Source organism: Macaca thibetana, chromosome 12, assembly GCF_024542745.1.
Source record: "Macaca thibetana thibetana isolate TM-01 chromosome 12, ASM2454274v1, whole genome shotgun sequence".
NCBI lineage: Eukaryota > Metazoa > Chordata > Mammalia > Primates > Cercopithecidae > Macaca > Macaca thibetana.
Genome location: NC_065589.1, coordinates 2,226,238 through 2,251,538, shown reverse-complemented (window position 1 = coordinate 2,251,538; position 25,301 = coordinate 2,226,238). Strand labels below are relative to the sequence as shown.

At 47.9% G+C, this 25,301-nt stretch overlaps 1 protein-coding gene across 12 annotated transcripts in view; it reads right to left on the bottom strand.

Moving 5' to 3' along the window:
* The window catches only part of COPS9 (COP9 signalosome subunit 9), a 394,021-nt gene that overhangs the window by 262,281 nt on the left and 106,439 nt on the right, over positions 1-25,301 (bottom strand). The window contains exon 1 of one of the 12 annotated variants that reach the window (XM_050751491.1): positions 7,558-7,561. The exons of 10 other annotated variants lie outside the window; for them this stretch is intronic. The gene's annotated coding sequence lies outside the window, so the exon portion shown is untranslated. Of the gene's footprint in view, positions 1-1,797; positions 1,802-7,557; positions 7,562-25,301 lie in introns of those variants that run through there. One more of the 12 variants, XM_050751507.1, reaches the window with a different exon arrangement.

The following is a 25,301-nucleotide window of genomic DNA, read 5'->3' as shown; positions in this document are numbered from 1 at the left end:
AGGAATCGCTCCAGTCAAAATGCTGACTGTGCCAAGATTCAGAAACCCTGAAACGTGCATATCAACATATCAGAATGTCACTCCCCACACTATTAACAGAGTTGAAATCTAAAAGAATTGCAGTGAGACTCCCTTTCTCTATGTCATTTAATTTTCAATATTATTTGAAAAAGCAGACCAGGCGCAGTGGCTCACACCTATAATCCCAGCACCCTGGGAGACTGAACCAGGAGGATCACTTGAGCCCAGAATTTGAGACCAGCCTGGACGACGTGGCAAAACACCATCTCTACAAAAAATACAAAAATTTGCCGGGTATGGTGGCCTGCAGCTGTGGTCGCAACTACCCAGGCTGAGGTGGAATCACCTGAACCTGGCAGGTCAAGGCTGCAGTGAGCTGCCATCGTGCCGCTGTACTCCAGCCTGGGCAATGGAGTGAGACAGTCTCAGAGAGGGAGAGAGAGAGAGAGAGAGAGAGAGAGAGAGAGAGAGGGAGAGAAGGAAAAACAATACAAGATTTGTCTCAGAAAAAGTGGGCTGAGCCCATTTCTCCCAAAGCTCCTGGCTAGGCCCAGGCACATATTGTGACAACCTGCCCTTCCCCTGGTGGGTTCATGCCTTGATAAAACGTTGTGCTGGTGGCGCATGTTGACTCACACCTGTAATCCCAGGAGTTTGGGAGGCTGAAGGGGGAGGATCGCTTGAGCCAAAGAGTTGGAGGTCACTCTGGGCAACATAGTGAAACCCCATCTCTATGAAAAAAGAAAAATTAGTTGGGCACGGTGGTACATGCCTATAGTCCCAACTACTCAAAAGGCTGAGGCTGGAGGATGGCTTGAGCCCAGGAGTCTGAAGCTGCAGTGAGCTATGATCACACCACTGCACTCCAGCCTGGGCAAGAGAGTGGGACCTTGTCTCTAAAAATAAATAAATAAACAAAAATAACAAACATTTTTTAAGTTACGTGTGCTGAGGATGTGTTTACTTTTTTGTTCCATTTTTAATGGCCTCTCCCATTGAAAGTATACAATTCAATGATTTTTAACATATTTACAGAATTGCACAACCATCACCATAATCTGACTTGAGAACATTTTCATCATCCCCCAAAAGAAACCTTGTGCCCACTGGCGGCACCCCGTACCCCTGACCCCCAGCCCCAGGCAAGTGCAACGCTCCTGTCTGTCTCCTCAGGTTTGTCTTCTAGGGACAGTTCATAGAAACGGAGCCAGAGCATTCACGGGCTCTGTGACTGGGCACCCTCACTTAGCGCCTCGCTCTCAAGGTCTGTCCACGTGGCGACGTCAGCACTTCACTTCTTTTTATTGCTGAGTCATATTCCAGTGTGTGGAGAGGCCACGTTGTACTTAATAATGTACCCATTTATGGACATTTGAGTTGTTTCTCCTTTTTGGCTTTTATAGATAATGCTGCCAAAGACATTTGTGGACATATGTTTTCATTTCTCTTGGGCCCGTACAAGTTGAGTGTCCCTTATCTGAGATACCTGAGACCAGAAGTGTTTGGGCTCTCACATGTTTGTAAGTTTTGGAGTCCTTGCACTATTCTGGTAGGCTGAGCATCCCACGTTTGAAAATCAGAAATTATAATTGTTCCAATGAGCAGTTCCTTTAAGCCTTGTGTCACGTCAGCATGCAACAAGCTTTGAATTTTCAAGTTTGGGATTTGGGATGCTCAGCATGCACCTCGGATGGAGTTGCTGGGTGGCGTGGGCACTTGGTTTAGGCTTTAGAGGAACTGCCAGACCGCTTTCCACCACCGCTGCACCACCCCACACCCCCCAGCACGCATGAGGCTTCCTGTCCCTCCACGTCAGAGACAGGCCTGAGCCTTACAGGAGAGTAATGCTCCAGCCTTATAGGATAGCAATGCTCTTGGGATCAAGGGCTGTGGTGTTAGCTCAGTGGCCACAGCAGGCCAGGCCAGGAGAACATGCCCAACAAGCACTGGGGGACAGTCACCAACAGTCACAGAAATTGGGGGACAGTCACCAACAGTCACAGAAATATCATCATCAATAACAAGAGCAATAACTAGACGGCAGCACATACGCAGTTAGTGCAGTACCCTGCATGAGCCAAGGCTGCAGACCCCCACAGCCTCTGCACAGCCCCCACCCCACACCAGGCAGGCAAGGGACTTGCTGGAGGCCACACTGCAAGACAGGCTGATCAGCCATTGGACTTTCGGGCCAAGGGGCTGGAGGGCACTGCTGGTCCCGGCTGGGCAGATGCTGCGCACAGGTCCCAGGAGGACAGTCGAGCAGAGACATGCCAACCTGGGGCTCTGGGACCACGGTGGCCCCAGGCCCAAGCACGGCAGGAGGAAGGAAACTTTACCAAAGTAAAAGGGGCCTTGAATGATTGAAACGGCACAGTGGGTCCCAGAGAACACAGTACAGTCAGCATCAACATGTATCCTCCAACATACTTACCAGACTTCTCAAATACAGACAGAATCCTAAAGAAAGCCAGCCTCTCTCCTTCCTCCTGCTTCCTCCAAAATCAAGTCACTAATGAAGGGAAAAGTCTGACTAGCCTCCGATGGCAACATGCTGTTAGAAGACAGTTGAAATTTAAGTATAAAGGTGAAAAAGACGTTTTAATCATTCAACAACTTAAGAAACACGGTTTCCATACATTCTTATTGAGAATTTACTATTGACAAGTACTACTATAAATTTCAGGCAAAGCCAGATGTAAGTAGAAAGACCATCGCAAAAAGAATGAAAATGAGCATCGAATCTACTTAATCACAGGAGTAAAATTAAAACAAACGTAGAGTTTATTACGGCAGATAAGGATATCAAACGTGAAATGTTCTCAGAATTTAGAAATGATGTTGGCTGGGCGAGGTGGCTCGAACCTGTAATCGCAGCACTTTGGGAGACCAAAGAGGGTGGATCATTTGGGCCCAGGAATTCGAAACCAGTCTGAGAAATATGGCAAAACCCTGCCTCTACAAAAAATACACAAAAAACCAGCTGAGCATGGTGGCATGCGCTTGTAGTTCCAGCTGCTGGAGGGACTGAGGCAGGAGGACTGCTTGAGCCTGGGAGGTAGAGGCTGCAGTGAGCAGTGATGGAAGGATAGGTAGGGACACTGATTTCCTCATCTTTAATAGCTGAGGATACTGTTTGACGTTTGTGATATGGTTTGGATTTCTGTCTCCACCCAAATCTCGTCGAATTGTAATCCCCAGTATTGGAGGAGGGCCTGGTGGTAGATGGCTGGATCACAGGACAGTCTCCCTCTTGCCCTTCTCATGATAGTGATGAGTTCTCACGAAACCTGATTGTTTAAAAGTGTGTGGCACCTCCCGCTTCACTCTCTTGTTCCTGCTCTGGCTGTGTAAGATGGGCCTGCTTCCCCTTTGCCTTCCACATGATTTTAAGTTTCCTGAGGCCTCTCAGCCATGCTTCCTGTACAACCTGTGGGACTGTGAGCCAATTAAACCTCTTTTCTTTATAAACTACCCAGTCTCAGGTAGTTCTTCATAGCAATGTGAGAACAGACTAATACAATTCCTAAATTAAGTAAAACAGAATAGGAATATGCAATAGTACAAAAGTAAATATTAAGAATTGTAAGATCAATTATGACTACATAGTAGAGAAAAAAGGGAATAGGAAAAAAGTAAATATTCTAATTTCATTATTGCTACTAGTAATGAAGTAATAAACACTATTGGAAGAAATTAGGGGTTCAAATATTCTATAGAGTTGTTGATAATACTTGCACACACTGTACTCACACAAAGAAAACAAGCCACATAGTGAAAGGTTTTGGAAAGTCAAGAAACACGCATGACGGAAAACATCACGGCAAAACTAAGAGCAAATGTGTCACCATATCAATGGACAAAGATGAGCTAAACGTGTCTATTAGGAAAACGAGACTATAAGGATTAATCATAAAACAATACCTAACTGTCAGCTGAATATTCAGATTCAGGCAGGCTGAAAATAAAATAAATAAAAGGATTGACCATGTCAGCAAATCCAAACAGAAACAAAGCAAGCAGAGGTTACAGTCTTAATACCAGGAAAGGCTGAAGTCCAGCCAAATCTCTAAACAAGACAAAGAGAGGTGAAGGACGGTGAGGGGTGCAGCTCGCAGTGAAGCTACGAGAGTTGGGAAGGTCTATGTCCCACGGTGACACGGCATCAGCGTTAATGAGGCAATGTCACCTGAGAGGAAAGGCAGCCCAGGGCCCGGGAGCCTTTTCTCACCTCTCTGGGCCAATCACAGATTGAATGGCCTAAAAATCAGCAAGACTATAAAAGACAGAAGTAAGATCATAAGAAAGGTCTGACTGATACCTCTTCGATGTTATGTTCTGAAAACTAAAACTTCACCTTCTTTTAAAGTCCTTCTGGAACAGTCATAAAAATTAACAACAAGTTGTACCACTTAGGAAACAAATTCTGAAAATTCGAAATTATACAGTCAACTTTATGTACACAAGGTATAAAACTAGAATTTACTAATAAAATCAGAAAGCTAACAGTCCCTGCCTCTACCACCCGTAGGGAAAAAAATAATGTACTTTTCATAAATCCCTGGGACAATGAAAAAACCCAAACTGAAATTTCAGAATATCTAGAAAACAGCAAAAAGAATAAAGTATATTATATATAGAATAATAAAAAATAATAGGATCACAAGTTATTCGCACCTATAGGATACATCTAAAACTGTTCTCACAAATAAATGCTAACATTAATTAGGAAGAATAAATGAAAATAAAAGCTATATGCATTCACCTCAATTTTTAAAAGAACAAAAAATATGCTACAGGATAAAAAAGGAAATAAAATTCTTAGCACCCTAAGTAGAATTAATGGGTTAAAGAATTGGTAAAATTAACAAGAAATCGTAAAATAGATAAAATGCTAGAAACTCAAAAGAAAGAAATATGGAAATAGACAAAAATAAGAAAAGATATGGTGAAAATAACAGAGTAACTTAAAAGAAACATAAATGAGCAACTATCTTGTTCAACTCTATGCAAATAAATGTAAAAAAGAGATAAAACAGATACTCTCCTAGGCAACATAGTTTACCAAAACTTTAGTAACTAAAGGGAGATAGAAATCTGAATAGAACACTGTAAGAAAAAGAAAGAAGTTGTCAAGTAGCTAGTTTTTCAAAAGAACCAGGCCCAGGTAATATAACAAAGGAATTCTATTAAAGCCTCAAAGAACACGGCATTCTAATGCCACTCAACCATTCTAGAGCATAGATGAAGAGGAAAAGTTCCTGAATTCTTATATAAGTCAATCATGAGACGGATATGAAAACCTAACAAATATTATGCACAAAGATCAAGGTCTTCTATGAGTATCCATGCAAAAATCCTAAATAAAATACTGGCAGATGGAGTCCAGCACACATTTAGAATATCGACCTCCAAGAGAAGTGGGCTGATCTCAGGGGGACGTTGCTGGCATGGTTCGTCCGTGTTGAAGAAGGCATTAGATTAAATTCAACATTCATTCTCACTTAAAGTTAAAAACGGCAATAAGATAGAAACAGATGGAAGCTTCCCGCATGAGATGGAGCGGCCAACATTGCCCCAAACCACGTCTTGCTTAATGGGAAACCCATCCCCAAGTCACATTAAGACTGGAGTAAAATAAGAAGGCAGCCATCAGCACTATTATTCAGCCTTGCTACAGAGGTGCTGGCCAAGGCCATGAGAAAAAGAAAGAACTAGAGCTTTCAAAATTGCAAAGAAAGAGATAAAATTAGTCCTGTTTTCAGATTATATAATTGTGTACCTGGAAAAACCAACAAGAAAATCAACTAAACCTTGTTGTAAACCAGAGGAGAGTTTTGCCCGACAGCTGAGTACAAAATAAATACACCTAAGTAACAACAAATTCAGAAGATAAAATGGGAGAGAAGATCCCATTTAAAATTGCAATAAAATCAATAAAATCCCAAGAAATAAAATTTAAAAGAAATGTAAAAATTCTACATGAAGAAAAACTGTAAATGCTCTGTAAGACACAGATATATTTTAAACAAATGAAAGACCAGATTATGCCTGTGAGGAGACATATTTAACATCATGAGTATGGCAACCCTCCACAGCTTCATCTAAAACGCTGCGATTCCCATAAAACACCAACAAAACATTTAGGACAAAAAAGCAAAAGTTTACGTGAAAACATATCATGAAACAACATCACTATGATTAAACCCATGAGGTGGTGTCACATGAGTAAACAGATAAACGGCTCGACTCGGATGTCCAGATGTCAACACACACGCGTTTTCAACGTGTTTGAAAATATGACATTTTCATATTGTGAAGAAGGAAATGTCTCAAGTAGGTGCCGGGAAACCTGGGTCATTCAATGTAAGTGCTGTAGGGACAGCAAGAGCTATCTGAGGAAAAGGGTCAGACGCGTATCTCACGTTCAACACCAAAACATCAGAGTGATAAACAACGCAATCACGTGGGGATTCAGAGAAGCCACGGGGGGCTGCTGTGTGTCTCTATCTTACAAGGATAACTTTCTGCACAGGACAAAACCAATAAGTCATTAAAAATGTGTTGCAAATTGACAGCTGATTGGGACTTTTGCTTCTGTGAGGATGGAAGAAGTCACAAGAGACCATCCCTCCTTCACTAACAAGAACAAGCCTTCAAAGTCCTATATTTTGGAGCCTACTGGGGAGCTGAGGGGGGCAAGACAGCCTGGTGACCTGAAGCCCAAAGACAACAGCCCCCAGGAAAGAGGAGACACTGTCCCCTTGGGCGAGCGGCAAAGCAGGTAAGTGGAAGACTGCAGGCAATCAAACATTCGTAAGGGCCAGTGTAGAAGGAAGAGCATGCAAGCGAGGGAGGCGGGCCCCCACCATCGCAGGCCCAAGGATGCCCCCACCTGGGGAGGACACGGAAAACGAGAGCAGCTGCTCCCCCGAGGGGGGTCTGGGGGCCAGAGAGCTGCAGGGCTGCGCGTTCTCGCCCACGGTCAGTTATGGGCCCTCGCTGCCTACCCTGGGCCTGCACTGTGGGAACCCCGCCCCAAGACGGCGCTGACCACCAACCAGAGAAGTTGGTGTGCAAACATCAGCATTCACTCTGCCACCCTGTGGCCCGAGAGGCCCTCGCCCTCCATGCCATTCACCCTTGTCACTGCCTTCCCCACTGCCAGGCTTGTAGCTGCATTTTGGGGCCCAGGGCCAGTTCCTGCTCCCTGATCTGTGCCTTTCTAGGGTCTATCCAGCAACCTCCATGACAGATCACTGGAGGCAGCTCTGCAAGGTATGGCGGGCCTGCCCCCAGGCCCCATCCAGCCCCCATCCAGCCCCATCCAGCCCTCATTGGCCCCTCATCCCTTCCAGGGCAAAGCGCCTGCCTTGGAGCAGGTTGATCCTGCCCAGGTCCCAGTTTGCCAGGAGGGAATAGGGGAGCTGGGGGCCGAGACATCTCCCAGAGCCACCAGGGACCTGGCACACCATGACATTCCAAGGCCCCTGTCCCTGCCCCATCCATCTGCACCCCAAGGACACACCCCTACCTCCCCCTGTTCTCCTCTTCCCCCATGTAGGACACAGTTCTTTGATACGTCAAAGGTCAGGAGCCAGGCACCTTCTCCCGGATCCTCCAGGGATGGCCCCAGAGACTTCCCTCATCAGCCCCACAGCTGTTCCTTCCCTCCGGGCCTCAGGTTGAGCCTGACAGTCAGACACTGGGGAGAAGGGGTCTGGACGAAGGGACAAGGCCAGGCCTTGGGACGAGGTAGGCGTCTGTAAGAGTGGCTGTCACCCCTGGACAGAGCCACCAGCTCTGACTGAGCTCAGGAATCCAGGCCCAGGGCAGCGGCTGGGAGGTTTTCCAAGCTGCTTCAGAGGAACTTGTCCCCAAGCCCTGGAGGCCCCAATGGGGGACTCTGGCTCCTCCTTCCCCAGGCTTTGGGTGTGATTGACAGGCATCAGGATAAGGCAGGGCCAAGACAGGCCCAGTTTTCCTCCTTCCGAAGGCTTCCTGCAGCTGCTGCCTGCGTGGAAAGGAAAGCCAGGCCAGACAGGCCCCACAGACCTCAAGCAGCTGGACCAGTGGCTGTCCACCCTGGTGGGCTGGGCACCTCGGCTGGCCAATGGAGCATCCCTGTGGGGCTGGTCCAGCTCTGGGCCGTGGCACTCTAGGCCCTGTTGTCTGCTGTGGCCAGTCCAGGGCCCAGGGTTGGAGATTCAGGTCCCGTCTCCGGGCTGTGTCCAGCTCAGACCATGCACCAGCCCAGTCCCTCTCCCGCGCTCTGCCTGCCCCTGGGTAGGGTCACCACTGCCCGAATCCATCCCGGGATGGAAGGTGTCTCTCCACGTCCCATCCTATCTCTTGAGCTCTCTGAAGATGGAGCCTACTGCCTCACATCTCTGCCACCCAGTTCCCAAGGGCCACCTGTCCAGAGTGTCACAGACATGCAGTCCACCTGGGGACAGGCACTGTCGTCCCTGCAGGCCCACCACACCAGCCAGAGAAGGGGTGAGGCCAAGCCTCACCTGGCTTGTGCTGAGGCTGGAGCATCCAGGGAGGATCCAGAGGCCAGGGGTCACCCTGAATGGACACCAGTGGGGATTGGGGGATGCCTAAGGCTGCCCGGTGGAAATGGGAGGGCCGAGAAGAGCCAGACCACTCTGGCAGGAGCCTGCAGTGCTCCCCAAGTCTGGAGGAGGCTGAGTTGGGGCGGGAGCCTGACACACTGCCCCGAAGTGGCACAGGGTAGTGGACGGACACGCAGGGGCACCACGCAGAGCCAGATGGTCTGTGTTGCGTCGCACTCAGCTCCCTCACACAGGGTGGGTGGAGCTGGAAGGACTTGGGTCTAGTCAGGACACCTGGCTCTGGCCTTGCCCTCCCTGACCAGCCGTGGGGTCCTCTGTGTCCTCACATGACAGCCGGCCCCACGCTGCTGTGATGTCTGCCAGGGGCTGTGGGATCCAGGGATGGTGAACCCCACGGAGGGGTTCTCAGATGCATCCTGAGACAGCAGGCCTCGTGACTCCCCCGCCCTCCCTCTCTCTCTCATTCCGTGGCTGTGTTGTCATGGGATGGCTGCATTCCCCACAATCCCGTGTGAGACCTGAATTACTCTCCAGGGGGACAGGCAGGAGGGGTGCGAGGTGTCAGTGTTGGGGGGCCGCTCCTCTCCACCCCTAGATGAGACCACTTGGTGGGTGGGAGCTCAGGTCAGCCTCCACCAAGAGCAGAGTGGGACAAGGATTCCATCTCACTCTTAAGAAGAGTGCTACACAGGGAGGGGCCAGCAGCTCCCAAGACCTCTGCCCATTCTTAGAGAAGCAGGTAACCAGACACCCTCAGGGTGCTGGGAGCAGAGGCCCCTGCAGATGGATGCTGGGTGCTCTGGAGCCTGGAGGTCCCTAGGAGGGGCCACCACAAGGGCAGTGGGACTCATAGGGTGGAATGTGGGGTCCCCTCCATGCTGTAGCCCAAACAGCTGCAGCTTTGTCCACTGAATACACCATGGGTGACAGGTCTGTGTAAGCTGTTTGTTTAGCTAAGCACGTGCTACTAAAAATAAAGTGCACAAAGTACTCACAAGTCCAAACCTCAACAGTGTCCAAAAGGAGCTGAGCTGGCCAAGATCAAGGCTTAGGGAAGCCCAGGCTTACATATTTTTGGTTTCTTATTAAAGAGGAGTCAGAGATATTCGGGTCCGTGGATAAGCATGTCCTGTGCTATGAAGATGCATAGGCTATTTAAAAATTATGAAATCATGTACTTCCTAATTTTCACTAGATATGAAGGATACTGAGGATTAATAATTTTAAATAATATATGTAATTGAAACTACTAGAAATAATAGGGCTAAAATAAAACTGTGTGTGAAAAATGTACAAAGAAAGTACAAGGTGGCTTCAGTAAGGAAAGGTATACAAGGTATGTGTTTTCATTAAGGAAAAAAGAGTAATTTTGTCTTAAAGCAAGATAGATTGTTTCAGAATAAAAAAGAAGAAAAAGAGTGAGCAAAAACTGAACTGATACAGAAAGCTGTAGAAGGCCGGCAAAAGAGGAATGTTAGGTGTGGTCAAACTACTAATATTAGATTTTTTTTTAATTTTCTTTTTTTATTATTATACTTTATGTTCTAGGAGACATGTTCACAACGTGCAGTTTTGTTACACATGTATGCCTGTGCCATGTTGGTGTGCTGCACTCATTAACTCGTTATTCATAAGGTCTGTTTTTAAAAATAAGCTCAGTAATGTACAGTGCAAAGCAATAATTAGGTTTCCTCTCTGCTAGAAGGACAAAGCTTTCTTGGACTATTGGTCTGCTCTTGATTATGAAGATATTTTTTTCTTTACTTTTTTTTTTTTTTTTTTTTGAAACGGTATCTCTCTCTGTCGCCCAGGCTGGAGTGCAGTGGCCGGATCTCAGGTCACTGCAAGCTCCGCCTCCCAGGTTCACGCCATTCTCCTGCCTCAGCCTCCCGAGTAGCTGGGACTACAGGTGCCCGCCACCTCGCCCGGCTAGTTTTTTTGTATTTTTAGTAGAGATGGGGTTTCACCATGTTAGCCAGGATGGTCTCGATCTCCTGACCTCATGATCCGCCCGTCTCGGCCTCCCAAAGTGCTGGGATTACAGGCTTGAGCCACCGCGCCCGGCAGTGACCTGTAATCTTATTTAATCAAGTGTTTTAACCCTGTGGACATTTTTGACAACTTCCCAAATTCAAATTTTAAATTAAGTCTTTTTTACCTCAAATTAACTTTGCGAGTTTCTCTGGGCTTCTTCTTTGTAAAGGATGTCTGGACTATGTCAAAAGCATTTATTTTCTCTCTTAATAAAAAGAGAGATGTTAAACTAACTAGGCTTATCTAATACATTAAATTTCATGGGAGGCATTGCCAAAGGATGAGTGATAGCTACTACACCTTTTTAAAGTTATATTTATTATTGATCTGAGTATTCCAGAAATTATTTGAAATTCCTAGAAATATGATATATCCTAATATGTTATCATTCATAACTCTAATTATGTTAAAATGTTATATATCACCAAACAAACCAAATTTCTTGTCAGTTGCATGATACAAAATTGCAAGAGTTTCATGAGAAAGACTGACAAGTACAGGTTTCTGGTAACCTTAAGATCACACTCTCATAGCGGGATAAGATTTTCCAGAACAGTCATGAAAAATTGATAGATTCACAAAAGGACTAACCCAATATCCAACAAAACAAATTAATTACATGGAACTAAATTAATTGATGAAAATAATTATAATTTGTATCACCTTTTGTTAGAAACGTTGTTGGTTCTCTAATGTCTTACTTTTCAGATTTGAGGAATCCTTTTTCTCTCAAGCCAGGTATAACTTGTAGAAATTTAATAAAGTATACTTTGTAAACAAAAAAATGGAACATTTATGTTTTTCTCCCTATCTGATCACTCCAGAATTTGGGAACTCTTATTAAATATTCTTATTTTCATAGCAATACGAGTATTTGCATAAGTTCAATAGGAATCTGTTCTCCTTGTAACAGGACACAACTGGACAAGTCCTTGGCTTGGTTTCTTAGCCTAGAGAGGCTTTTAAAGGTCTAATCTAAGATTTCTCGTCACTAAATAATTCTTTAAAATGAAGGTTGAGTGATACAAAATCAGTAAAACCCCTTAGATATTACCAAAGCTCTGACTAAAATATCAAATTTTTGAATATACATAGAATTACTATTCTTGTTGTACTTATATAAACAGTCAAGTCAAGCTTAATGAAATGACTTATTTTTAAAAATTGGCCAGCCTTGGTGCCTCATGCCTGTAATCCCAGCACTTTGGGAAGCCAAGGTGGGAGGATTGCTTTCTTGAGTTCAGGAGTTTGAAACAGCCTAGGCAGGCCCCATCTCAACAGGAAATTAAAAAATTAGCTGGACGTGGTGGTATGCACCTGTGGTCCCAGCTACTTGGGAAGCTGAGGCAGGAGGACTGCTTGAGCTGAAGTGTTGGAGGCTGCAGTGAACTATGTTTGCTCCACTGCACTATAGCCTGGGTGACACAGAAAGACCTTGTGTTTTAAAATATATATATTATTTTTGGTAAAAATGGGAATGACTATAAAAGATTGTATTTCAATAGAAAACTGTAGTGCACCCATTTTCAAATTCTAGTCCTGTTTATTTTCGTTGAGATTTTGTTATCCATCTATAAACTGGATTGAATCCTGAATTCTTCTACTTACACAAGAAAATAGAACTTCCCTTTTCCCATGCCCCGATGGCTGAAACTGGATGACTTCAAACTTCAGAAAAATCACTATAAGAGACCACGTATGGATGACCTTTAGGCCTGCTGCTCCACAGGTCACTTAGAGAGTTCATCCAAATACCCCATGGCATCGTCAGAGACAGTCACACCGCAAACCAGGAAAATCCATCAGGACTGCAACTACCGTCCTTCATTCCACCATCTAGACATGTTTTCAGCTGTAGAAACATAGAAATCTTCTCAACTAGCTGTCCTCTGCACTCAAAAACTGCAATCACATTTCACTTCAAATATTAACCATTGATTTTCTTTTGTTTTCATAGGACAGCTAAATGAACAATTAAGCCTCAATCATACCACAAAAATAAAAGTTATTGATACCTTAACAGCTGAACAAGAATGAGCTTGTGCTCTTATAGATTTAAAAAATGTTTCTTCTACCTTAATAAATTAGAAATTGTTGCCAAAAATTAAAGACTTTTGAGAGACAAATACTAGTCTCACCAGACGGGTGCTGCCTCCTCCAGTGATTGATTTCATTGGTTAAATCTGGCTCCTGGGGATCTCTGCCCCAGGAAAATGTTCATTCCTGGCTGTGGCTCTCCTTACAGTCATTGTATTCACCTCCCGAGTGCGTGGTATCCTCTCAAGTGTTTTAAATGCTTTCCAGCAGCCACTCATGCATGGAAAGATTGCCATCAGAATTAGACAACTCAAGAGAGTTCAACAACTCAACCACTCAAAGCCACAATGACTGTGTAATTTTGTATAGCAATGACTGTAAGACCTTATATCTCAATGCAAGTATTGAGATGATACAGGGACTACACCCATAGTGGTAACCTAGAGCAATGCCATGCTGTTTGGTCCCAGTCTCAGCTTGCTGACAGGGCACCCAAAAGGTGGGTGGGAATTGTTGAAGTAACTGTTACAGGGGCTAGGCCTGAAGAGCGCCTGAGTGGACAAAGCCAGTGAGGCCTCGTAAGTGCAAACCACTTCATTTGCAAACATACATGAAACTTACTGTGAACTATTTCTTGTAAATACCTATATTAAAGTAAAACAAAACTTAAGCTCAGCCAATCAGAAGTCTTCAGCAAACTTATAATTCTGTAACTAGGGACTTTCCAACAGGATGGACCCAATAAGGCAACTGCACAACTGTGACCAATCAGATATTTTGTTTGCATTACCTCTGTATTCGTTCTATAAAAGCCTCCCTCTTGTTTTCTCTTGATGGAGCTCCTAAATCATTTCTGGTTTTAAGCTGCCTGAGTCATGAGTTATTTCCTCAAATAAACTTTTAAAAATTGTATGCTTCCTCAGTTTACCTTTTGATGGCTCTATACCATCTCCCTCAAGCTGGGACCTCACTGACATCCCTAGCCATCCATCTAGGACCCTCAGGCGGAGGGTTGGCTGGTGCCCCTACAGGATGTAAGGGATGCTGCCTGCCTCCTAGGTGACATGGCACTGGGCCCTCCATGGCCAGCCCTGGAAGGAAGGCCAACCCCATGCCTCCCATTCATGCAGTTTCCCTGCTCCATCCTCCATGGAATCCAGTGGAGGTGAAGCTTCAGAAAAAGCTTGAAATGACAACTGGGAGATAAACGCCGGGTGGAGTGCAAAACCATGCTGTCTGGGGGCCGCAGGAAAAACACGCTCATCTCCAACAGGGTTCTCTGCCCCTGCGCACCCCTAGAGCATACCTGTGCACGAAAGAATTTAACTCTGTCCAGAAATCAGTGTGGCATTGGCCCCTGATTCCTAGGAGGTGACTCTCACCCTGGAATGTTGTGCCTGATAGGACTGTCTTTGTTGACCTGGGGACCTGAGGCCATCCCACATGGTAGCAATGTGTTTTGCATGGGGTGGGAGGGTAGTCTCTGGGTCAGGTGGTACCGGTTGGCCTTGGGAGGGGACAGAGACTGAGATAACCACACAGGCAATCAATCAGTGGTGCCTGTGAATTGGAGCCCCAATAAAAACTCTGACCACAGAGGCTCAGGCAAGCATCCCAGTTGGCAACATTACAGGGGTGCTGCCCCATCGAGATGCTGGGAGAGTGACATTGTCCTGATGCCACAGGGAGAGGACACAGAAGTCTTGAGTTTGGTGCATCCCCAGATCCCACCTCTGTGGTTCTTCCTTTGGTTGACTTCATCCCTGATCCTTTCCCTGTGAAAAACCATAGCCTTGTGTAAAACAGCTTCTGTGAGTCCTGTGGGTTTTCTGGCAAGCTGCTGAGCCTTGAAAGTGGGGTCTTGAGGTCCCTGAACATGCCACTGCAGTCAGAAGCAAGGGCAGTCTGGTGTGGACTGCACCTTCCCACTTGTGCTCAGAAAACTCTAGGCAAGCCTGGCCCTGACCCCCACATTCCAGAGCACCTGAGCCCCACATTCCAGAGCACCTGAGCCCCACAAGGAGGCTGGTCCTCCTGGCGCTCAGGGAACTGCAGGCACTGGGGCAGCTGGAGACCCACCCCAGCTCCTCTCCACACCCACAAGTGCACTCCCAGGTGGGGAGTGGGGTCTGCACACGTCTAAGTGAGCCTCAGCCATCGGCCCTCAGGACCCAGGAAGCTGGGTCCTGCCTGGCTTACCTCCTAGGGCCACACTGTGGTCACACTGGGGGGCCCAGCCCAAGCACCCCAAAGCCAGTGGCCAAGCTTGTCTTCAGGGCCGTCTGTACAGACCTCAAATTTCAAGCAGAATCAAAGCCTTTTCAGAGTTTAGGCAAAAATCTTGTGATTTATTTTTTTTTTTCAAATAGTTTGGGCTTGGCAGGTCCCATGTTGCACTTTGCCAAGCTCTCCTCCCTCCTATAATTTAAAAAAGAAAAAAGCACAAATTCAAAACCACTGTGCATTCCGGGGGAGACGTGGTCTGCAGGCTGCTGACTCTGCCACACGCATCAGAGCGTCTGCACCGTGTCCACACAGCCTCACCCAGCCTCCTCCTGAGTTCTGCAAATTTTCATTTTACATTTTATTTCATTGTACAATCTGACAATGAGGCAGCAACTCTGCAGGGAGTTAGAGCCAGCCCGGCCCAGGCCACAGATGGCCAAGTGAGGCCTGTGGAGACCCCCAACTCCCAGGCCATTAAGGCCAGTATCTGGGAGCCATAGCCAGGCCAAGCCCCAGCTGTTGGCAGAGGGGCCAGGCAGCCTGTAAGGGGCTCCTGGTCCCAAGGAAGCTTGATGGGAGGGGCCATGGACTGAACCTTGCCCCCACCCCACCAGTCCATTTCAGAGATTGCAGGCTGCTCAGGCACCCAGAAGACCCTTTCCTGAGCCCCTCAGTGAGCCAGGGGCAGACAGAGGCAAGCAGACACCACCCACAGTGCCCAAAGGCTCAGCACCTTTGGCACATATTGGGAGGGTCTGGTCCACTTCAGAGTGGGGGGCTGGGGACATGGAGAAGACCTTGAAAGGCACGGCTGATACTTTAGCCTGAGGCTTGCCTTATGGGAGTACCCGGGAGAATGGGAGGGCTGAGGGATGAAGAATGGAAGGACGGACTCCTGGGCAGGCAGATGACCCCAAAACCAGAGTTGTGGGCAAGCCCTGGGCTGTGGGACTCCGGAGGGACCAAGACCCTGGTCTGGGCCCTCAGGATAGGCAGGCAGCGTCCTGGGGCTGCTGCCCACTATCCAATCCCCTCAGCACAAATGGCCTGGGTCGTCCGGTTCCTCCGGTGTGTGTGCCCCAGCATTAGGGGCTTCCTCAGCCCACAGGGAAGGACAGTCAGGTCCTCACAATGTCCTACGCCCTCTGCAGATGGGCACCACCCCCACAGTAGCCACTCAGCCTCATGCTCATGTGGAATGACAAGGCCGTCAATCCTGTTCCCCAGGCAGGGCTGGAAGCCACGTGTTGACAATTTTGAGCAGCGGGTTTAGCTCGGTTTTGGAAAGGATGAGAAAATTAGAGGATGGATGTCTTTGCTTCCAAGAGTGTCCCATTCTGTGGATCTGCCCAGGAGCACAGCAGTGGTGTCAGAGGCCTGCCAGGCACACCAGACCCATGAAAGGCCCAAACTAGCATCCAGACCTCATGTGAGGTGGCAGCCTCTGCCCCCAAACCCCCAGCCCTCAGGCAGCACTCACTTGTGCATTTCCAGCTCAATCTTCCAAATTGCCAACTTTAAAGAGATACTGCAGGAGGAACACCCAGTCCCCTGGAAGGCAGCTGCTGGGCCTGGATGCAGAGAATGGTGACTCCTCCCAACTGGGAAGCACAAGACCAGGATGCCCCAGGGTCAGGGAGGAAGCCAGATTCACAAGTATGCTTTTCATGACATGACTCACAGGTGTGGGCACCTTCTCCCCAAGCAGATGGAGGGTGTGGAATCCCATCAGAAGCACCCCTGTCCATTTTCAGGACCCCCTGGACAGGTGTGGCCAGCAGGCGGGAAGGCACTGTCAGCAAGCACAGGCAACACTGATACAGGGACACTGAGCAGGCTACAAGGATCTCAGAGGGGGATGGAGCAGGCCCTGGCTCCCCAGGGCCCATGCCAGGCTGTGGGACATGCAGCCCCAGGAGAATCTGGCCAGGGCAACCCAGGTTTGACAAGTGTCCTCATGCCATACAGGCTAGGAAAGCCACTGCTCACGTCTCATCAGAACAGCAGCCAATGCAAGGCAGGGACAGCATCACCTGTGCTCTGGCCCTGCTGCCACTGGAATGCTCTGAGCCCAAGGAGACCACCACAGCAGGAGAGGCCTGCAAGACCATGGAAACAGACAGGGCTTAGGAGCCAGCCTTAACAAATCACATCCAGGATGGCATTGAAAATGCTTCCATTGCAAGTAGGGTTTAATCCTGGAATGCAAGGATGGGTTAATAGCAGTAACTCTAGACGCATAACTCAATATGCCAAGAACTGAGTTGAGGAAAATGATATGATCATGGAAACAGATGTTGAAAAAATACCATATCCTTCCCTATTAGGACTTTAAAAAGAAATCTTGTAGCAAGGAAAGAGTAGGAAAAAACTTCCCCAACTTGATAAAAGTTTGTTCTAGAAGCCTTTAGTCAACATTGTAATTAATGATAAAACTTTAAAAGCATTAGTCTTAGTCTTAAGGTCAGGAGAAAACGTGAGTGTTTTCAACATTACCAATTTTGTCTTTACTATTATACTAGAGATCCTAATGAGGATAATAATGTATTTATTAAAAAAAGAAATGAAAGGCATAAATATTTGGAAATAAAAAGATTAAGTCATCACTAATTGCAGATGCTATGATCGTCTACCTAGAAATCAGAAGGCGGCCAATTGAAAATCTATTAGAAGTAAGGAGACAATTTAGCAAAGCTGTGACTTGAAAAACCAATGGAGCCAATGACTTCCCTAAACACAGCAATTACCAATGAAAATGTATGGCCAAAAATACTGCTCACAATAGCCAAAACCTTAAAACATCTAAGAATAAACCCCAAAATATAAAAAGGGCTAGATGATGAAAAATGTGAAACTTTACTGCAAAGCAATTTTTTAAATTGAGTAAAGGGAGAATTTGAAATATGTACAATTCCTGGATGTCTGAAAAAATATCAATTCTCCCAGAACTAATCTATGAGCTCCAGACAATTCTCATCCATTATTTACAGGACTTGACAGATGAATCCAATGTTCACTTGGGGGAGACACAGGAAAGAATAACAAGAAATTTTGAAGAAGAAGAAATGTATATCTTACAAAACTATGTTATTCAAAACAGTGTGGCCCTACCCCAGCAATATGCAAAAAAGATCCAGGGTGAGTCTAGAAACAGGTCAGTGTGTGCTGGAATGAGTATTTACTGGCATTTCACATAAATGAACAGAGGAAGGAGGAAATATTTGCAACATAGATTCCAGACAAAGAGCATAATCTTTAATCCATAAAGAGTGCCTCAAAAATCAATACCAAAAAAAAAAAAAACCAAAGAAGGTGAAAAATGGCAATGGACTTGAATAGACAGGCCATGAGAAAATCTGACAGTGGCTGGTAAATGCATGAAAAGATGTTCAGTTTCCCAGGGAGCAAGGAATACAAATGGAAACATTCTCGGATCTCACCCCTTGCGCCTCTGGTTGGCAACATCGAGAGGTGTGATGACCTCTGCTTTGACAAGGGTATGAGCCACCAGGAACTGTGCCTGACTTTGTCTTTTTGAAGGACAGTTGGGCCAAAGCTCTTTAAAATATTGAAATGTGCACCCTGTAACTCAGCAGATGTGTTTCTCATCATCTGTTCTATAGGAGCCACTGGTGCCATTTTAATGTCACTTTGTTTGAACTAAAAACACTCTTGAGCCGAGGCATAGTAAAATAGAGGCTGCAGCCCTTTTCTGGAATATTGACAATGGGTTGGAACAGAGGTGTGGGCGGAGCTTTAGGCCCTGATGTGGAGAGGCCACCAAGGCTCACTCAGGGTTCAGTTAGAAAAACAATGCTGCACACCAATGGGCATCAGACGCTTGAACAGGGCCATTTAGGAACCGGAGAAAGTTCTACAAAGATGCACCCACAGTGACTCACCCTGGTCACTCTGGGTGAGGGTATGATTTGGGGGTGTGAACTGGAACCCTCTTTTTTCTTTTTCATATATTTCAGAACGTGATGTGTTCTATTTTAATCACTACTAGAGTTTTTTCAAGCTTTCCAAAAGCTTCCAATTCTGGTTGTTGGTCCCACAAACTGGATCCTGTGGGACAACACGGTCTTCAGCCGACCTAGCCCTGCCCCCGACCAGCGACAGTTCCTGGCACCTGCATCTCTGCCACTAACCCTCCTGATGCCGCTAACCCTCCTGAGTGCGCCAGGCGTACTCTGACCAGCGACAGTCCCTGGTGCCGGCATCTCTGCCGCTAACCCTCCTGATGGGTGCACCAGGCGTACGGCCCTCGGGCCTCTCACATTCAGCCCAAGTTCGTTGAATGGAAATACCCGGGTTACCAACCCTCCCGCTACCCTGTACCTAACGCCACTCCAGGTGCCACGCTCCAGAGTCGATTTCCGCCCAATGCCGCGACTGCGTGTGGCTCTGGCATTTCCAACCACTGGGAGGGCGGGAGGGCTGGCCAGCAGGTGAGGTCTCTGTGTGTGATTTTGAAATGCCTTTTCCCACAATGGCAATTAAAGTGCAACGCCTAATTCTGGACAGCTTCAAAATTAGATTTAGAAACGGTCACGTAGCAAGAAAAGCTCCTTCCAGAAAACCGGCAGGCATGGAGGGAGACTGAGGCTATGAGGAGGCGGGGCTGGGGCTGGGGGTTGGGTCTTCCTGACACCCTGCGGGGGCAGAAAGCAGGAGACGGGCTGGTGACAGACGCTGTAGAGGAAGATGGAAAGTTTGCACTTTCTCCACGATTGTGTTGTGCAACATTCTAAACACAGTCCTGAGGCTCTCAGTGAATACAGAAGTCTTCATGTTGGGGACAAAATCTTGGAGGGCAGGCCTGTTGGTCCGGACCAGGGGCACGGGGGAAATGTCCAGGCCCTTGGGTCCACACAGGTGCAGTGCCCGGCTCCGCCAGGTTCACACTTTTCCAAACGCCCCTGCTCCTTCTTAGCGTGAGGGTTAATGGCGATGCCACCTCACCTGGTCATTCATTCATTCAACAAGCACTGCTCATTCCTACAGTGACCACTCACCACCCAGCCGTGAAGATCCGAGTCTCAGCTGGCACTGCCCCACCAGGCACATTCTGGTGCTTCAGAGACAGCAGAACCGACGGCCACCCTCGCCCTGGTGGTGCAGTTACCTCCCAGGGAGAGGAAGCCAGCTCATCCAGGAAGAGATGATTTCTCAGGGCAGCTGGCACTGGTGAGGACACGAGGCAGGAAGCCCAGCCAGTAGTCACTCTGTGACGTGGCTTGGCGGACTCTGCCTAGCCTGGTGCCCAGCACCCCTGACCCCGCAAAAACACGCACCCATGTGCCCCTGGTGGCAGAGACAAGCACAGCTACAGCAGCACTCTTGAAAACACACGATTGTCCACCCATGGTGGCCTGGGCATGGAGACCACAAGTGCTCACAACGGAGGGCCACCTGAGAACTAGGAGTGGGCAGCAGTGCAGGCGGTGCTCAGTGCCGAGAGACCAAGGTCAGCGCTGGGGAGAGTACCAGGCCCCACAGCCCGGTCGGTGGGTCAGGGTCGAAGGCAGGGCAGCTGTCCTGTGGCAGGGGAGCTTCAGGCAGGGGGACTTCAGGGTGGAGGACAATGTGGAGAGGATGTGAGGAGTCCCTGGGGCAGGGCAGGCTCTGTTTCTCAATCTGGGTGCAGTTTATGAGATGCAAATTCATCAAGCCCTACCCTCAGGCTTGCATGCTGATCTGCGGTATACCACACTGCCTGGTGGCTCACACCTGTGATCCTAGCACTTTGAGAGGCCAAGGCAGGAAGATTACTGGAGGCCAGGAGTTCAAGACCAGCCTGGGCAAATAGCGAGACCTTGTCTCTACAAAAAAATAAAATAAAAATTAGCCAGATGTGGTGGTGTGCACCTGTAATTCCAGCTATTCTGCAGGCTGAGGCAGGAGGATTGCTTGAGCACTGGAGTTCAAGGATGCAGTGAGCTATGATCATGCCACTGCACTCCAGCCTGGGCAACAGAGAAAGACCTTGTCTCTAAAAAAAAAAAGAAAATAGTTGAAATATCATGGGCAACATCTTGGAAACCAATTCATGCACCAGGATTGAAGATGCCTCCAGTTCACTCAGACCTCTGCAAACTGTAGCAGTTCCATCCATCCAGAGTCAGCCCAGTGTTCCTGCTGGGTGGAAGGGAGCCACGGGTTGCCTGCTGGAGACCTGGAGCCTCCCCTTCCAGGTAAGGGCTTTGTCTTCAGGGTTCGCCCACCTTTCCCAAGGCATGAGATGATGGGAGGGGAGGATGTCACTGGAGAACATAGTGATAAACAGGGAGGTGGCAGGGCAGGGACGATCACAGCTGTTGTGAACTTGTGTGAATTATTAATACTTAACCTCCTGAGCCAGATGTTTTTCTATAAGCTGGATGCAAACAGACCCGCCTCTCAGGGAGACTGTGCACGTCTGAGACAGTCTTCATCTGTGTTCCCCCAAGAAGCAGATGCTGAGACAAGGTTCGTTTACTGGATGGTCCCAGGAAACAGCAACAGGGGCGTGAGGAAGAGATGAGGAGGGAAGTAGCAGGATGGGTGACAGGTGCAGCTCCCTGTGACCTGGCTCGGCTACAAGAAACCTCAGGAGACATCGTAGAGCAACGGTCAAATAAAAATGACCGTGGCTGTTGGTTCAGAGAAGCTCCTGCTCCAAACCCAACACCCAGACCAAACCAGAATGGAGTCACTCATGCTGAATGTCATATCATCAAACTGAACTTAAAAAGGGCCCCTTGGCCGGGCGCGGTGGCTCATGCCTGTAATCCCAGCACTTTGGGAGGCCGAGGCAGGCGGATCACGAGGTCAGGAGATCAAGACCATCCTGGCTAACATGGTGAAACCCTGTCTCTACTAAAAATACATAAAAAATTAGCCGGGCGTGGTGGCGGGCGCCTGTAGTCCCAGCTACTCGGGAAGCTGAGTTGGGAGAATGGTGTGAATCTGGGAGGTGGAGCTTGCGGTGAGCCAAGATCATGCCACTGCACTCCAGCCTGGGCTACAGAGCAAGATTCCGTCTCAAAAAAAAAAAAAGGGACCCTTTTCCCAAAATGAAGAGATTCACAGCAGCCAATCAGTCTACCTGAGTCAGCAGACTCAGGAAACCCCTCCGTATTAGTCTGACAAGGAAAGTGACCCCACAATGCCCAATCACTTGCTGTCCCCCATCTCTGTTTCTTCAGCCTTTTCTGCCTGTAAAGCCCACCTCCTCCACTCAGCCCATGGGAACACCCTTCCTAACTCTCCAGACACGATGCTGCCCAATTCATGAGTCACCAGGGATAGCCAATTAGATCTTGTGTGAGTCGGTTCTTCCATTGCTATGAAGAAACACCTGAGGCTGGGTCATTTATAAAGAAAAGAGGTTTAATCAGCTCAGGCTGTACAGGAAGCACAACACCCATCATCTGCTTCTGGTGAGGGCTCAGGAATGCCAAGGGGGAGCAGGTGCCTCACATGGTAAGACTAGGAGCAAGAGAGAGAAGGGAGAGGACCCAGGCTCTCTTAAACAACCAGTTCTCATGTGAACTCACTGAGCGACAGTTCACTCATCACCAAAGGGATGGTGTTAAGCCATTCATTAGGGTCCCACCCCTGTAACCCAACACCTCCCACCAGGCCCCACCTCCACCACTGGGGATCACATTTCGACATGAGACTTGAAGAGAAGAAACATTCAAACCATATTGGGTCTTAACCAAATGTGTGGAAAGTTTGTTTTGTAACAGCACACACATACCTGGGGTTTCCAGCTGTGCAGCAGGAGCTGGTGCCTATCCACCAGCTAAGGGATACGTCTAAGTCATTTGCTTTCTGCCACTTCCAGGTTGCCCTGCCGGCGGACCCAGGGAAACCCAGCAGGCAGCGGTCACTGGCGACCTTGAGTGTGTAGAAGGGAGGAAGGAGGGGCCTGGGGGGACACCCGCGGCACCTGCTTCAGAGGCACAGTGGGCACAGGCACGCACTGTACTCTCCCTCCCTACAGTGGGTGGGTCCTCATGAGTGGGCTGCCATGGTTCTGTTTCAGGCACGTGTGATGTGTGGTGGCAGTGGGAGGTGGCCAGGTGGCTGGATTGAGAAATGCAGCTCCCAGTTACCTGGCCACCCCAGCCTCATGATGCTAAGGTTAAGACAGGGCCGCTTGCTGGGAGATGGTGTCTCGCCTCTTTCTCTGCACCTCCGGCAGCCTGAACTGGGCCCACTTGGGAAGGACGAGGATGTCAGACGCTGGGAGAGGCTCCCTTCGTGTCGGGCCTGCTCTTGGGCTCCACATGGATAACCAGCTCCACACCTCACCTCTCACGGCAACTCTGCTTGGCTTTGGTTTCTACTGAGGTAAAATTCACATAACATAAAATTAACCACTGTAAAGCGTCCAATTCTGTGGCACGTCGTCTGCTCACAGGGCTGTGCAGTCTCACCTCTGTCTAGTTCCAAAACATCTCATCGCCCAACTGCTTAGGGGAAACCACTAAACAGGCTCTCCCCATCCCTCTGTGCCTCCGGCCCCCACAACCACGCACCTACTGTCTTTTGCTGTGGGTTCAGGGGAATGTGAAATGCTGGTTATTTCACAGAAATGGAGTCACACAGCCTGTGATCTTTGGTGTCTGGCTTTTTTCACTTACCGTGATCTTTCCAAGGCTCTTGCACACTTCAGCAGGAATTGGTGCCTCATTCCTTTTTATGGCTGGAGAACATTCCCTTGCATGGATAGGTCAGTTTTGTCTGCTCATTGGACAGATATTTGGGACGTTTCCATATTTTGACTGCTGTGAATGGTGCTGCTGTGAACATCCATGCAAAAATTTTTGTTTGAATACTTGTTTTCAATTCTTTTGACCATACACCTAGGTGTAGGCTTGCTGAGCTGTATGTTAATTCTGTTTTACTTTTTGAGGAACCACCAAACTGTTTTTACAGTGGCTAAGCCATTTCACGTTTCCACCAGCAATATACAAGATTTGTCATTTTCCCACATCCTCGCCAACACTTATTTTCCGACTTTTTTGATGCTAGCTATCTCTTGAGTGTGGTGTGATGTCTTGTTACTCTGATTTACATGTCCCTGATGACTAATGATATTCAGCATCTTTTCATGAGATTATTAGCCATTTGCATATCATCTTTGGAAAGGTGTCTATTCAAATTATTTGCTATTTTTAAAACTGACTTTTTGCTGTGTTGAAGAGTTTTTTATATCTTCTGGAAACTAGACATTCATGAGATACATGATTTGCAAAAAATCCTCCCATTCTGTGGTTTGTCTTTTCACCGTTTTGATAGCACCCTTTGAAACACAAAGAGTATTATCAAATTTTCATAAAGTCCAATTCTCCTATTTTTTCTCTTATTGCTTGTGTTTTTTGTTTCATATCCAAGAATCTTTTGCCAAATCCAATGTCATGAGATTTCCCCAGTATTTTCTTCTAAGAGTTTTTGCTCACTGGGGGTTTTGGTCCCTTTTGGGTTCACTGTTGTGTATGGTGTGAGGTAGGGTCTAGCTTCAGTTTTCCCTGTACCACTTGTTGAAGAGACTACTCTTTGTCTCACTGAATAATCTTGGCATCCTTGTCCCAAAAAATTGACGGCAGGTGTGTGGGTTTGTGTCTGAACTCTTATATTCCATTTGTCCACGTCTGGCTTCATGCCAATATCAAACTGTTTTGATTACCGTAGCTTTGTACTGTAGTAAGTTTTGAAACTGGGAAATTGAGTCCTCCAACTCTGTTTTTTTTTTTAAGACTATGTGGCTATTGAGGGAATATCCTTGTTTCATGCCCATTTTTCCACCGAGAAAATGAAGGCAGAAGAAGACTGAGTGACCTAAGGGGGTGGCTCAGCTGGTCAGCGCCAGCGATGACAGATGGAGTGAAGGGACTCAGAGGCCAGGAAAGGACCAGGATGTCCATGGGGCAGAGGTCCTGTGGCTGTGCCTGGCCCTGACCCAAATCTGCTGTCCTCACCTGGCTGACAGCCCTGCCCTTGCAGGCTGCAATCACTCTGCTCATGTGACACTCAGGAAGCCCTGCACCTGCCCAAGAGTCACCTCACCTCCCTAAAATGAGGCCCAGAGGCCAGGTGTCTAAGCCTCCCTTGGCCACCCTCCCTGGGCTGCAGCCCCAGGTCTGGGGAGCACTTTGGCCTGAGGCCCTCTGGAAGGGCAGGGCTTCCCTGTGTCACCTTCTCAGGATGCCTTTGCCAGACTTCTGTCGAAGGTGGGGACCCAAGGCCAGGTGGGCTAGTAAACACCACCTTTGGGGAGGGGCTACACCACCACTAGTGCCTGCCCACTCCCCAGCAGGGGTGGGCCACCCAGAGCTGACCCGATGTGGCTGAGCTTGGCTGTAGGTGTGGTCCACGGGCCAGGCCATGGCTGTGGGCTGTGGTCACGGC